The following is a 16,769-nucleotide window of genomic DNA, read 5'->3' as shown; positions in this document are numbered from 1 at the left end:
TCTCGTGATTGAGGCAATCTACTGAATTACAAATCACTGTTCTAGCTTCAGAAAGTCTCACGGAATCCAATGCAGTGATTTATTTTATATCTTCACTAGACAGTAGATTTTTGGCCCGGTTTTTATATCAGAATCGTGACGATCTCTTAACCTTTTCAGCGCGTCTACACCGCAGTGCGGTGTATGAATCGGGTTGTGCTGTTATTAGTTAATGTTGATCTTCTTCTTGAAGCGTTTCTGTCGTCAAATACGCCGTCCATCACACATTGTTTATTTTACAATTCGAAGTGGATATTTACCGTAGGTCCTATACGGCAGAGTGTTTACATCCACTATTTTACTGTACATCATTGCTTTATATTATGATATTAACTAATAATAAAAGCAACTAAAAATTGCCCATGGCCAAAGTGTGGTTTACCCTGAAAAAGCTAGAGGTTGTTTGGAGCACGAGCATTACTTCTGAAAAATCTTTTTAATTCGTGACTTCAAAGTTCTATAAGTTTATATTGTATTTTATCTTTCTCAAAGAATTATTTTGTATTCCAATAAGACCAAAGATACACATTGTTTACGGTCCATGTACAACATTGAGTAGGCTACATATAGATGCGGTAAGGAAACTATTTTATATTTTGAAAAAATATTTTTCACAATATGAAAAAATATTTTTCACAATATGAAAAAATATTAGAATAAAATTCATATGATGTCACCAATCAGAGGGTGGCTGAATATTGAGTCTTGGAAATCTCTTCCAGTGTATGGCTGCAGAAGCTAAAATAGCGGTACGTAAAAAATCGGCGTATGTAAGTAGATTGTTATAAATCCTGGATTTTACCACTAAAATATTCAGACCTAAACCTACTTTGCTGTTTAGTATTTTCAGGTCACAAGAAATTACAATTTATTACAAATTCTATCAAACAGGAAACACAGCGCTCATCTTCTGCTATAAAAGTTTAAAGTATTATTCATTAGGCCATCCCAAAATAATGGTCTGTTTGCCCTAATCCGACCGACCCCACTTCAAAGGTGCCGAGTGAAAACTTTTCTCTGCGATTCATTGAAATAGATCTTATCTTTTATAAAAATGGCCGACCCACTGTCGATGTATGAGCTACGTATGTTTGAAGTGTGAAACTACGTATGTTTGAAGTGTGAAAACATGCCTTGACGTGTTGCCTAGTTTAAGTTTTTCAGGAAACTGGCAGTGTTCCAATTAGCTGCCACTCATTCTTAGTGACTACATTTAAGCTGGTAACGTAAAAGCGCGCATATATTCAATGTACTATTTCATTTTGAACACAGAGATGACTCTCTGGACGAAGTTATAATTTTAGAATTATTCTTAAAATCTAGGCTAAATACAAATTTCCCGTGCAAAATGCAGATTTGTGATATTGTTTCCATGTAAGAAAAGGTGATCAATTTATTTTTTTTGGCCAGAAATTTGGCAATTATTTGGGACGGCCTAAAGCGTATTTTCATGTCAAACGTGCACGCGCCAGCATGAAGCGGTACAGTATCACAATACCTATGGCGGATATGTGAAATAATTCTCACCAGCAATGAGCATTTGGAATTCGCACGTTTACGGCACCTGGTCCAATCAAACATTCGCCATTTATAGCTTTCCCATGGTTATTATAATAGCACCGGAATTCCCCGTATTATCCCAGAAACAGCCAATCACATTCGCTCGTAGAGACAACACCCCCCAATCGAGGTCATTGCAATTTTATACGCAAGATAAAGATTTTCCCGCCAAAAACAGTTTTTCGTCGAATTTAAACAAAGTTGACCATGTCATCGACGAAGGTTCGCTATGTCTTCAATCGCATCGATTATACGTCGTTTAGGCCGAGAACCAATTAAACATATGCTCACATTAAAAAAAACGTACCGCGATTTGAACTGGCTCAATGGCAACTTCATATCGCTGAAAAAGGTAAACCAATAAAAACATTTCAATGGGTTTAGGGTTAGGGTTCCGATGGGTTTAGGGTCCAGAGGGTTAGGTTAAGAGATAGAGGTTAGGGGAACCTATCAGAGAATCAATGTTTGTGTTTTCTTCAGGTTAAACCACCACAATTAATCGAGAGTAATCAATTGACATCCTAACAGAACCCCACTATGAAACTGGAAGCAGGAAAGCCAGATAACGCCACCTGTTGGAAGGTATTACAGTTATGGGAACCGAGAGGTTAGGGTTATGCCTGATTCATGTAGTTGAAACATTTGGTTGGTTTTCAGCTAGCTCGGTGGACTGGTGGTGTGATGATGCACTAGTAATTTACTGGCCCCAGGGGCGGATCCAGGGACCACTGTCAAGGGTAGCACAACTTATAACTAGGAGTCCAGGGACACCATGCCCACTTTGGAAGTGGTTTCAAATGCTCAACAATCAAGGTAGATACATCACATGTGTAATCCAAATAACAAGACATTACTTTGAAGCGTCTTCAAAACTTCCCAAAATAGCTGGATTCCGTCTACGGACGGAAGACAGACGAAAAGCGAATGCAATAGCCCGCTGGGACAAAAGTCCGAAGTGGGCTAAAAATGAATTAAACCTTAGATTTACAGTTTCATCTTCTTTTCTATCCACCCCTTAACTCTGGCATTAGTTTTCAATTTTCCAAGTTTTAACTAAATAAGACTTGATTTAATTTCTTTATTAATTCAATGCTATGGGCCCAAATCTACCGTACGATTTCAATATGAAATGAAAGTAGAGTTGATTTTCTTTCCAGTTTCATTGACAACACTGTGTTCCTTACTAATCACTAAGTCACTGACCATATTTTGAGTGTTTTCGTAACACCCGCACGTGAATGAGGTTGTTATCGAATCGCTAATGATTTCTTACTATGAAAAATTGAATCAAGCATTGACCATGGCGTCCGTCACTTATATATTTCATCTATCGAAGTGGATATTCATCTGTATACGGCAAAATGTCTTTTTTACCGTTTTACCGTACATCATTACTATATATTATAGTATCAACTAATGAAAGTAACAATTTCATTGGGTTTAGGGTTAGGGTTCCACAGGGATAGAATAAGTGTAAGGTACTATCTAGTTAAAACATTCACTTTGTTTTCAGCGAGCACAATGGTCTAGTGGCAAGACGCTGCGCTTGTAATTTACTGGCCCCGGTTCGAGTCTCGCTCTATCCGCTCTATTTTCTCTAACTCTGTTCCCCATACTTTCCTCAAATTTTTAAGTCGTGCATCTCCATGCACGAAGTAAATCACCCAATCAGTGACCATATAAACACTCTGGCGTATACGGTAAAATCGTTTTAGTCATGCATAGTTTTAGTTTTGCGTGTGTGGGTGTTACTAAAACTATACACTACTAAAACGAAGACTATGCACCCGAGAAAAATAATCGAACATTTTACGTTTCCTTATGTATGTTTATATCAAGTAGGTCCCTATTGCCTATACTCATCGACAGAGGTGGATGAATATACAGATAGCGCCCCTAGTTATGATTTCTAATGGTGCATAGGTTTTCGGTCTTCGTTTTAGTCATGCATAGTTTTAGTCTCGCAAAGCGCATAGGTCTTCGGTCTTCGTTTTAGTAGTGCATAGTTTTAGTAACACCCAAATTTTTGGGCAAAAAAACACGGTCATCCTTATTACCAAGATGATGTATTTTACCGAGATGAACCGAGATGAAATTAAATATAACATATTCATTTATTCCATATCGATTTTAACCATTGAAATCATATTATATCAATAATAAATGCCTGCTGGAGTCATATTTTACATATTTTGTCGGATACTTTTGTAGAAAAATAACTTTTAACTTTACCGAGATGAGATCGTCGATCAATCAAATCCAATGAAATTTTATTCCTAACCGAGTTTACGTATTTGAAGTCAAAATTTAAAAAAAAAAAAAAATATGTAAAATATGACTCTAGAAGGTATTTATTACTGATATAACATGATTTCAAGTGTTAAAATCGATAAGGAATAAATAAATATGTTATGCTGTGGTTTGTGAAAATAACCGATCGTGAAACTAAACCACAGACAGGTTAGGCCTACTGACTATCCATACGTGAACGAGGTTGTTTTAAAATGGCTATGATTTCTTAATCTTCGTCGTATGAAGAAAGCTGCAGAGACGAAATGTCCGTCACTTAGATTTCATCTATTACATATTATATGGTACTAAATTTAGGATACTGGGGGTCAAAATCCTTTTGTGTCAAGTCCCTGGACCCTTAGTCAGTAACCTGTCTGTGGTTTAGTTTCACAATCGGATATTTTCACAAACCACAGTCAGGAATGGGAAGGTCATTTTTGTATGAAATCTTCGTCAGCCAATTTGACTGACGAGTAATTTGCCTGGCATTTCATTGTCTCTTAAGATATCCGTCTAATTTTTGTTGTAATCGACGCACAACAGATTCGTAGTTTGTCTGATACCTATAACACCTCACCTGACGATCTTAATCCATGTGCAAATCGACCGTAAAGTGAGAGTAAATTTCCGTAGAGTCAACAGCTGCCATTTTGAAAATTACTGGAGGTGCTGGCACCTGTGGACTGAGGCCAGGACAACAGCACAAACTAACAAAGCGAAACGACGAAATTGAAAAATATTAAGAAATCAACACTTATTCACATTTTTCTTTTACCAGAATTTATTATTTAAATATTAATTAAGGAAAACACGAAGATTTGAAATATAGGTTGGAAAACCATCAAAAATAAAAATTGTCGTTTCGTCTTGGAAGTTTTATATAAATCCTTGTAGGTCCCCTTGTCTTATCATGCCACATGTGCAATACAGAGAAATGGCGGCCAATGGCGAAATTTGTGGAGAAATTAATCAATTTCTCAAAATAATGTTGATTAATCACTCGAAACATGCATAAAATTGGATTATTTCGAAAGGTACCTGTGTAAGTTTGTGAAATAAGCCATTAATTGTGGACTGAAGTGGATAGAAAGTATATTTTTGAAGTGTTACTTTTTTCAACCGTGTTTTGGCCCTTGTCATCCCTAACGTTGGTATAAGCCCATCCGATTATAAAAGCTTACCACCAACGATTAGGTAACTAACTACTGGACCCTGTGCCTGTGGTAAAGCCAACGGCGAACGTTGACGTTGTCGTTTCATTCAATTCATTTAGCCACGATATACCTCTACTAGCCGTCGTTCTCGAAACAACCGTTCTAGAGTAGAGGTAGGTAAGCCGTTCGATTATCTCAGATGGTATTCAGACAAACCTCAAACAGATTCGGCCTCCAGAGGGGAATTTTTGAATTAGCATTGCCCTTTTCACGCAGCCCTTTTCACAGACACCGGAAGTCAATTATTAAGACTCCACGCGACCTTTCAACAAAGTTCGTCATTATTTGTAAGACTGGTTACCGGTCTATCTTCTTCATAGACTGGTTACCGGTCTAGATTCCCGAAACCTGGACGATGCACTCCGGATGTCGTACGTTGGTTTAGATTAGATTAGATTAGATTAGATTCAACTTTTATTCTCCTGACTATGATAGTATAAGGAGGTTCATAGAATATAGGCTACATGTATATATAACAAAATATCAAAACATACAATAAGAAGTGAATAGATATAAATAGTATCGTTATTCTGGCAATAATTATGTGTTTTTCATTTACAATAAATAGGCTGTACGTAAAGAGAATCAATTAATATATTTCGTTTCGGATTCCGTTATATCGTTATTCAGATGTTGTTTCGTTCATCTGCGTTTTCGTTCTCCTATAATATATCGTTTTTCTCGTCGGCAGGCGCGGATCCAGACTATCGCACATGCAGCACGTGCGGTCGGTAGTCGCAGTTTTCAAATGCCCTTGAAAAATTTATGTTTCCGGAAAAAAGTAAATAAAAGGGCACACAATTTGTGCGTCATAAAAAAAATAATTGCCTTTCTGTACTAGGCCTAAAGCAAAATGTGAATGAAATAGATTGCCCAAAATCATAAACGGCAATCTAAGGCATTTTTTTGCTCAAAAGGGCACTATTCTAAAAAAGGAAATTATTATCGCTCTATAAATTTAATCGAAAAAGGCACAAGCGAATGTGAAGACAAATTTAGTGGCATGATACCAATGAATGGCACCCAAACTCAAACTCGCTCGTTGGGCATTAATACTGGCCCTTTTCAAAGTTGGTGCCCTTTTTTCACTGTGCTGTACTCTAGTCACTGTATGGCCCTGGATCAGCGCCTGGTCGACCGATGAACTTAAAGGCCGACTCAAATGGAGGTCCAAAAACGGCACCGGTTGGTACTTGAGATTTACAGTGCAGGCCATCTTCACCCGTCAAGGGATTCGGACCCACTACGCTAAAGCTGTTCCCCAAACCCCTTGACCTCACGAGTCGTTGGAGTCGTTACTAGCCGACCAGAATCCGGTCGAACCAATCACAGCGCTTGTAACAATCCGTCAGTAGACTTCTGTTGGTTTTCCCGTTAAATCAACCAATCAGCGAACGTTTTACCGAACAAGGAAGTATTTCGCAAATCGATATATGACGTCACGCGCAACAGCGCCAGTAATGAAATCACGCTTCGTGAGGCCAGGGGCTGGTGGAAGCGAGTTCGGGAGTGATACCGGACCCCTGGCAAGCGAGGATGAGTGCAGGCCACATCCCACTAGCGACTAGCAAGCGGTAGTTTGTTTAAAGTGTTTACTGGAACACATCTGGTTCACACCAGTATCACACAGTATCACAGTGACACATAAAGAAAAACTTTTTTCGTATATGTTTGATATCATTTGTAGATGTTTTTTGATAAGAATTCCTCCAGTAATAATGGAGTTGAACATAAAATCTGTAATTTCAATTTATTCAATTTTTGTCCGATTTTGATGAAATTTTCACACATTGTTACTGATGAGGAGTTAAGATGATATATAAATTTTCAGTTTGATACAACTTTCAGGTCAAAAGTTTTCTAACCCCCAAAATCACGCTCTAGAGAGCTGCAACTGTTTTGTTTATATAGGTTTATGACTACAGGTGACTGTGCTCTCTGTGGTGAGGTGAATAACTCCTCCCAGCTTGTCATTCAAAGATTTGAAAATTTGAAGTATGCACTAAGTAAATTGCTAATTTATGCATGAAGGAGGGCTTAAAATAAATTTTAAGCCATTGATATGACTATATTACATGTTTACACATATACCTGACAAAAAGGAGGGTCCAAATCGGTTAACTGACAGAGATATTAGGGAAATTCCAGTTTCAACGCTGGAGCTCTTGACTGCTCCATGGGTTCAGAGATACTGCCATGTCTGACCATGGACGTATAAACTAGATTTCCCATCTAAATTTTAGTTTATAAGTCCATGGTCTGACAGATGATGGGCCTTTTATACTTGAAGTCGGCCTTAATAACTGTACGTGACCTGCAGAGTTACAGTTGTGAGCCACCCTCACTTATAAACAAGATACTGTAGATAGTGGGAAGGCCGATCTCAATCTCAAGCATCCATACTCCTCGGCCTCACCTGGAAGGCTTACATGCATTAATTTCCCTACAATGCGTCGCGGTATGGTTCTGTCTTATAGGCCTAGATTTTGCTTCATACGCAGTATAGATTAGATCGTATGACAACTTTCTCCAATACAGGAACTCTTGGCAGCTTTATTCCGTTTTTGCTTCTTTCCGGTCAATATATCTTTCTGAGACTTCCTTTGACCATGGACGTATAAACTAGAGTAGTTAAACTAGTTTATACGTCCATGCTTTGACTCACAAGAACTAGAATAAAGTACGTAGTCCATTCTAATGAGAAATATTGGGAGTCTTTGCGGGCCCTTGAGATATTAGGGGACCAAACTGATCCTTATGAAGTTACAAAAGCCAATATTGTAATACGAATACCAAAGAAAGTCAATTTATTTCCACCGAAAAAAGTTGTTGTACATGTACGTTGTAAGTAATCAATAGGAACAGTTTTTATAGTTCTTTTCAGTATGGTACTTGTTGAAACAGTCATGGTGGTGCAGGCCTGGTTTATCAGCGCACGTACCACAGTAAAATTTTGTCTGTTTGCGAATGCCTACTGAGAAGTCTGAGCATACTCTACAAGATTTAGACGCTCTAGCCTCACACATAAGCCGATGGAATTTGCCGTTCAACCTTTCAAGAGGTGGTCCATGGGAGGGACGGCCTCTAGTCCGTGTTTCTGTCGCATCTTGGCGCGGAACGAGCTTTCCAACGAGATCTTCCCGAAATTTCAATATCGATTGATTTTTGTGGTCTTGGCCATTGTTTAGCTTCCACAGAATGTACGCGTTGGTAACAACGGACTCCAAAAGCCAGAAAAACACCTTTTTCCACCATTTTATGGATTTACGCGAACTGTCATAATATTTATTATACTGGTCATGCAGATCAACGCCTGACATGTGTTTGTTATAGTCTACTATAACACTCGGTTTCTGAACAGGTTCCTCGCGACCGCGCACATTTACTTCGACGCGTTCATCCCCCTTACTGTAAGTGGAAATTACCGAAACTACACGCTTATCATGCCAGTTGAGTACCAAAACATCTCCCTTGCGGCAAGCAACGGTGTCTCCTCGTTGCAAATGTCGCGAATTTTTTAGAGCTCGAGGAAGCCCCCTTCTATTCAACAAAATTGTACCAGTATAGTGGCATCCGTTTTCATACAATTTTTCAGCCAATTCGACACTACTATACAGCCGATCGCAGTAGATGTGGTGTCCGCGATGAAAAAACGGTCTCACGATATCCATGACTATTTGCGCGGTTCTAGATAGCCCCGGTTCGACTTTCAAGTTATCATCTCGGCCGCAGTATAAATTAATATTCAGCAGATAGCCTGTGTGCGGACAAGCCAGTGTTCTAGCAAGTAATCCCCATTTCGTGGGTTTTTTAGGGCAGTGTTGCTTAAATGCGACTCTACCCTTGTAACCGATCATCGATTCGTCCATTGAAACTTCTTGATACGGCACGTAATGACGTTGATATTTTTCGACGATTTTACGCAATAGCGGGGTAATCTTGTGTCCTCGTTCGCGATTTCGTTTCGGATCCGAATGACACACATGTAGCATTGTGTGATAGAGAATGAGAAAACGATCTCGCTGCATCGAATCGCGGAAAAATCTCACCGAATGTTGCCATTTTACGCTCCAGTACATCTGTACGGTCGGCAAACGCACTACACCCATTTGAAGCAAGATTCCTATGAACCTAAGGAATTCATCTAAGTTGATGTCACGCCATTTTTTGAGTCTGGAATGATTTTTCAGATTTCCGGCAGCTATCTTCTCGTTAGCGTATCGATTTATCTCGGTAACTATATCCTGTACAATTTCGTCCGTAAAAAACAGACGAAAATATTCAAGTGGGTCATCAACATCGACAATTGCATCGAGATTTGCGGGGCCACTCGGGCTTGGGGGTTTAAACAGCTTCAATGTTGGCCCTGGATCACTACCTGTAACTTGTATCCAATTATTTTCCTGAGAATCGGTATTCACGTTTCTAGCTCTGCCTACGCCTCTAGGGCGGCCACGCCCTTGTCTGCCCGGTGGATCTTGAACTTCGTCGCTTGATTCAGCATCAGCACTAGAGTATTCTGAAGAAGACTGCAGCATTTCGACTGGGTATTCATCATCTGATATGTCTGGAACTCCGTCGGTTGATTCAGCATCAGAACTAGAGTATTCTGAAGAAAGCTGCTGCATTTCGACTGGATATTCATCATCTGATTCGTCTGATACGTCTGATTCGCCCGCTAAGAATAAGCCGACATGTTTACGCGACGACATAGTGACTATGAATGATGCAAAGAAGGTCATTCAACGATGTACGGTATATTTGTTTACATGCGTTATCCTCGATGCATGATGCAGAGGTGTACTATACATGTGTGTTTGTTATCGATTAGTGGTGCCACGACGTACGTTCGTGGCGTTACAAAGTATCATTACTCACTCACATAGCAATTCGGCGAGCAATCGCTGTATGGTGCAGCCGATATAGGCTAAAATTAGGCGATTTTTTCACAAGAGAGTTTCCACCATCTTGTTCGCAGTGCGCACGCTCGACATTCTGGTAGTAAACACAATCCACGCGTGTGCACACTCGCTTTCTCTATGCATGGATAGTTCTAATTAGTTACTATGTTATTTTCTGTTTTTTCATTTTAACAAGTGTATTGTGTTATTGAATTTGTAACTTTTATACCGTGTTATACATCTGAAAATGTCCCTCTAGTACCTGTAATGGGTTCGAGTGTAAATAAAATAAATAAATAAAATAAATCATCAACATTCTACAAACAAATCGCGTCAAATATCGGTCAACCTTTTCTACGAGTTTTCATCTACATGATTAAATCAATTTCTGGTGACATATTTCGCATTTTTATTCGTGTATCAAGTGTACTTATCAGCAAACCGGGGGGGGGGGGATCTTTGAACATGATGAAAAAATTTTGAAATATTTTTGCCACCTCCATATTTCAACTCATACACTTTTTGAGGATTAGTCGTTAAGCAAAGAATGAACGCACGCGATTGGCCGCCCCGCTTGTGCTTGAAATGGGAAATTAGATCTCTTTCTATGATGAGTTGAGTTGAGAAAAAAGATGCAATCTAAATCATAATTCTTTCAATTATGGAAAATTGGAAAATGCCGTTTGGAAATAAACTGAAATTTTCATGCATTTAGTATTTCTCAAAAATTGATCTCTGCGGGGCAAATTTCCTTGATCGAGCAAGAAAACGCTACGTCTGGGTTTGATATGTCGGTTTTCCTTCTGACGAGTAGTACCGGGCCGTGCGCACGGGTAGGCCTATGTATCAGTGTAGTACACTTCTATTACGCGGGCACACGCGTACACTGGCCTACACTAAAACAGGGTTGATGTTAGTTAGTATAACCAAGATTAGATTAGATAAGATAAAACTTTTATGAAAGTATAAGGATCGAAGTTCATACAATATACATGTATATATAACAAAATATCAAAAGACACAATAAGAAATGAATAGATATAAATAGAATTCAAAGGAATCAATAATTATGTGTTTTTCATTTACAATAAATAGGCTGTAAAAGATTCAATTAATATATATTTACAATGATTAGTCTAGCAAAATCAAACAAATAACATCAACAGTTTCTACTTACAAAGCAAAATTTGAATCAATGATATGTACATATGTAACCAAGTAGCCTAGCCAGATTTAAATGACTTGGACGTTAAAGGACATCAATGGAGGTTCATACAAAATATTTTCCATATTATCAGTGAGGATATAACAATCGCGCTATGTTTCAAATTCTAATCAATTTATATATCACACTTGGACAAGAATCGTATATGGTGATGTTTTAAATCACCATCAGTGGCATTTGGCCAAAGCCTTGTATTTCAGAACATTTGGCGAACGCCAGAAAAAAGAGGGTATGTGTAACTTGCGTTCTTTTCGTTATGAATTGCATTCGAGTGAAACATGGAATTCATCACCTATATCTGCTATACCACATTTATTATCAAAATTCTCATATGTATACCGATCTACTTCCACAGGCAGCGTATGGTTATTTGAACGAAACGTCAGCAGGAATCTTCTACTTATATGCGGGAGTTCTATCAGATATTTTCCATATTATCAGTGAGGATATAACAATCGCACTATGCTTCAAATTTTAATCAATATATATATCACACTTAGACAAGAATCGTATAAGGTGATGTTTTAAATCACCATCAGTGGTATTTACCAAAGCCTTGTATTTCAGAACATTTGGCGAACGCCAGAAAAAAGAGGAAATGTGTAACTTGCGTTTAATGAATCCACTTACAGTGGTTTTGGTTCTGACCGTGTAGATGAGTTATTATTTCACACATTATTTTACTTATTTTACTTGGATTTAGATCGTTTAGGAGTCTGCACCAATAATTTACCATTTTAGTTTTCAATTCGATAATTCCACGACAAACGTAATATAAAACAAGATTTCGATAGGTTTCCGATCGAAATTTTGCGACTTTTTATCTATCACAACGGCGACAACTCGGAAAATTATACAGTACTCACTATCGCTATTGCCCTCCGGGACACAAACAGTGCGTAGATTCGTAGTATACGTTACCGAGCGGTATCGGCAGCTTGTCTCCTGGGCCGAGTGTCCGAGCGCGACGAGTCACATGATTGACTATTTTAGCCGGTTGTAGTTCCTCCGGATTCGAATAGGTAATTTCTAACGGCACTAATTTAGCTAGCGGCCTGTTTGTGATTCCGTTGGCGGTGCGTAGAGAAGCTTAAAATATCAGGATTCTCCCATACTTTAATATCGATGATAATTCCCATCTTCCACTTTACCCGGGGAGAATCATCACAAATATGTACAAAATTCCCCTTTTTAACCTTGATGCCATAATGAGCAACGGAACTTGTGAAGCGTTCACGCAGTGACGTAAGGTATTCCTTGCGCCATCTTGCCCATCTTCTCTTGTTGGAAAACAACACTCATGTGCTTCATGCGCGAGGCCTCAAACTTGCACTCGTCAGAAAGTCTGGATCAGATAAGTTTAATGCGGAAGTTTTTGGGATAAACCACCGCGGTTATAATCATGTTTTGTGATCCTGAAAATCCAATGAAAATACGAGTATAAATCTTTAATTGCAGATTAGGTTTATTCGATGAAACCCAAAGTCAGAATAACCAGGGAAGTGTGATGATCATCACACTTCCCTGGAATAACCCAGCTAGGCCTGAGCTGGACCTTGGTGACTCAGGATCCACCTACAAACCCAATCTAGCAAAGATTCATCTGATTGGAGAGGGGATCCTGGTACTTGGGCTCTGACAACGGATAGATGCCAGATTGCCAAGAAAACAAACTTTGTAATTAGTGTCACCATTAAGTATCTAGGCAAATGTAGCGGTTTGTTGACTTTAAGATACTATGAGAACAAAGCTTCTCAGACCAGAGTAACTAGGCTTGGCAGTCATAAATGGTAAAAAGAGAAACATGAAAATAATCTTAGATATAAAATGATTTTTAAAATGTTATTTTTCAAAAATGTAAATCTGATATTTGAAAAGCTATATTTATGGAGATCAAATCTATGTTACCATGACATAGTTATTCCAAAAATGAAACTGCCAAATCAAGAAAGTACATTTTGTAAAAATGAATATATTGGTTTGCTATATCAGTCATCTGATTCGAGTTCAACATGAGGTAGGTTTGCAATACGTCGACCGTAAATTAAATATGCAGGGGTTGTTCGGGGTCATCAAAATTTGACGACATGTATGTAAGAGGTCGATCGTTGACGACTGCTTCGATCTCTGTAAAAAAACACTGTTGATTGTTATCAATTCAGTGCTGGATACGCGTGCGCGACCTAAAACCTTCATCAGACAAGTCTTAACGATGCCAACTAGCTTTTCCCAATATCCTCCCATCTTTCCTGCATTCTGCAGGAATATAGATACGAACAAACTAACCCCTATGATTTCATGTACAACACTGAACTCAACTATTTTACGACTCAACATACACAATATAATGCCTGGTCAGGCATGAGGAGGCTTACAGAAATAAAGGCCAAATGTCGAGTTAATATCACATGCACATAAGCCAACCACAATTCAGGACACTCCTGGGGCCCAAAGATCAACACAAAAACACATAAAAGGCGATAAATCATATCATATCTTTAATTTTCTCATTAGCAATCACCGCAGCTTTCCTTAAAGTTCTAGAACGTAATGGCGTATTGACCTCGCGATTTTCAGATTTTCCGACAGGGGGCCTCCCACCACACACATTATGAATACTGTAAAAGTCAATCTCCAATGGATGAAGTTTATTTATCGGTCTATTCGTTACTCCAGAAGACGTATTAACAAAATGTGTAGATCTGCAGAAATATACCCCAATTCTCGAAGGGGAGTAAAACAGGCTTCAGAAGCTTGGTGAAAATTCTTGGAGCCGATGAAATTCTGTTTGGAAGGCAGGTATACTGAAAAAGTTGACCCTTCCAAATGAATCGAAGATATTTTCGATCACTACAAGCGATATTGACAGAATAATAGGCATCTTTCAAATCAAGAGAGGCCATGAAACAACCTGGAGTCATAACACTAAGAACTGATTTCAAAGAGTTCATTTTAAAATGATAATACTTGACATGTTTGTTTAAAAAAGTCAAATTCAAAATAAGTCTGAATGATCCATCTTTTTTTCGGAACGACGAAAATATTAGATAAACATTGACCCCTATCAGGTGAAGCCAATTCAATAATTCCATGACTCAAAAAATCTGATAATAGCGAGTCAATAGCAGAAGTTTCAACCTCATTAAATCTAATTGAACGCGGTGGAAAAAACTGAAAAGGAGGCATCGAATCCCATTCAATGTCTTAACCCAAAACCAAATTCAAAATTGATTTGTCAGAGGTTAAAGTCTCCCAAAAATGTTTAATTCGGCCAGCAACAGAAGATAACTGAGAACTTACTATTTTCTCTGATGTTGACCTCTTTTCCTATTTAGGGAGATTGAAAGAAGCATGCCTTCTATAAGGCTGGAATCTCCTCTTTCCATAACCTGTAGATCGATAGTTCCCACAACCTCGATCTACAATCTTCGTAACCATACGACTTGACCTCTCTATGTCTCGCAATTTGTCATCAAGATGATCCCCGAAATGTCTTTCCCAATAGAATTAGAGGGGAGCAAGATTGGCGCATAAACATCGTTAAATCCACGCTTCAATAGTTCCCGACGTCTTAAATTCTTTTCATAGTTGCTTTGCGCAAAGAGACTCAAGGAGTGATATAACGTCATACCTAAGGTCTTTTTGTCTAAAGGGTCTGGACCCGATAAAAGATACATTGCTTGTGTGATAGCAGTTATACCTCTTAGGTTATAATTCTGAATCTTCTGGCATTTTAAATCGAAAGCAGCCGACTCTTTATTTAACTTAGACCAAATTGGCTGATTTACTTAAGTGACGGCCAAACTCGGGATATTTTCAGGGCAAGCATACTGCCTAACGGATTTCTCCAATTTTTCAAACAAATCCTTCTTAATATCAGAATTTTCTCCACTAAACCCTGTCATCAGTTTATCAACGGCTTGTGCTAACTGTTGATTTTTTATCGGGGGTCCGACATTTTTAAGAACCTCAATCTCTGACCTGATACAGGTCATGAAGTCATTGTCCTCATGTAACTGAACGTTATTATTACGGTCTATATTTTGGGTAAAATAGCCGTAAATTGGTCAGACGTATTGAGCTCGTCACCCATATCACTGATTCTGTTGATCCACATCAAATCGATCATTATCATTTTGCAAATATTGAGACTCTAAAGCTTCAAGTCTTTTCCTCATCTTTAAAAACTCTGTCAAAACAGGATCGACATGACTTTCAGATAAAGTCTCTGGCTGAGCTGAACATGAGCTTTTTGACGTAAAAACTCGACGAGAAGTATTAGGAATTGCTTTCAATTTAGCAGCTTTGTCCTTATCTTTTTTATCAACACTTACAGCCTGAGTGTCCTTATTCGAAGACCCATAATAGTCAGACAGAAGGAGGAAAGACTGACTCCGTCCTTCATCACTAGCCTGTTGAACCGACATTTCGTCAGCCACGAGACCAGCAGAACAAGCTGACTCATCCTCATTGGCTACCGTAATGTCAGACCCAATGTCAAGCAACTAATTTATTGTAAGCCGCCATGGCAAAAACATACAAATTCAAAATACCTTACAACAGTAGGTAAAGAAAAAGTAAACAGATATAAAAAAAATAATATGTTTCACCTTACAACAGTAGATGACCACCGATAACGAACCGAAATAAATTTGATGAGAGCACTCTCAAATTACATCCATCACCCACAAGGAAGTTGGACCTCAGTGACTCCGGAAGTGATCTCTTCTCATGGAATCCCGAGCATTATGACGTAATGCTGGAGAATCAGGTCTATATATCGAATCGATAATGTCCGGTAGACGAGATTCAACTTCATGTTGTTCTGCTGTAGAAGTGTTGACTAAACACGTTTCGTTGTTCACTTCATTTTTGAATTCACCGGGTGTAGTTCGTTCTCGCTAATCCAACAGGACCGTTTAACCAGTCTTTACTGTTCATCAATTTAAACGCTGTTGTACCTCTAACCCGAACAACAGTAATTCCAATTAGCGATATTCGTTATTTTCCGAATTTCAGCAACGCGATTGGCTACAAATCTCGGTAGCGATTTCGCTGAATTCAACCAGGCTAGTACCACTTTACTGTCACTCCATAAGCGAACGTTCAGATCAGGAATTCATAATTATGCCACCACGTGACGACTGAGACGAGCAGCAACATGCGAAAAGTATTGACGCGGTACGGATAAACCAGAAATCTCCTGTATATCACGCGCGATGAAACTCCATTCGCAACATAAGTCCGGGGCCAAAACATTGTCCCAGTCTAGATCTAACTTACAAAGCTTCTGAATGAAGAGTTTCTGTGGTAGGCACAAAAGTAGTTGCTTGTAGTTGGTTTTAATAAATTCGTCGGTTCAGCTGCCAACTATCGTCCAGCTCGTGGCGCCATCTCTGCGAGTAGCAAATTATGAGTTTGACAGCTGTGATTTAAATCAGTGTCATTCTCTAGTTTTCATTCGGCCTAATCGGACGATGATCTGCTGAATCAACAATATATTTATTATATTCATTATCTAAATATATTTTCTCTTTA

General features: G+C 38.7%; 1 protein-coding gene across 3 annotated transcripts in view; it reads right to left on the bottom strand.

Moving 5' to 3' along the window:
• Positions 1–5,348, bottom strand: part of LOC141901127 (GPI-anchor transamidase component GPAA1-like) — a 53,563-nt gene extending 48,215 nt beyond the window's left edge. For 2 of the 3 annotated variants that reach the window (XM_074788221.1, XM_074788223.1), the window contains exon 1: positions 5,262–5,348. The gene's annotated coding sequence lies outside the window, so the exon portion shown is untranslated. Of the gene's footprint in view, positions 1–5,175 lie in introns of all 3 variants that reach the window. The other variant, XM_074788222.1, reaches the window with a different exon arrangement.
• Positions 5,349–16,769: the final 11,421 nt, after the last annotated feature.

The sequence above is a fragment of the Tubulanus polymorphus genome, chromosome 3 (genome assembly GCF_964204645.1).
Source record: "Tubulanus polymorphus chromosome 3, tnTubPoly1.2, whole genome shotgun sequence".
NCBI classification, from domain to species: Eukaryota; Metazoa; Nemertea; class Palaeonemertea; order Tubulaniformes; family Tubulanidae; genus Tubulanus; species Tubulanus polymorphus.
Note: the sequence above shows the minus strand (reverse complement) of the source record. Positions and strands in the feature narration are given on the sequence as shown.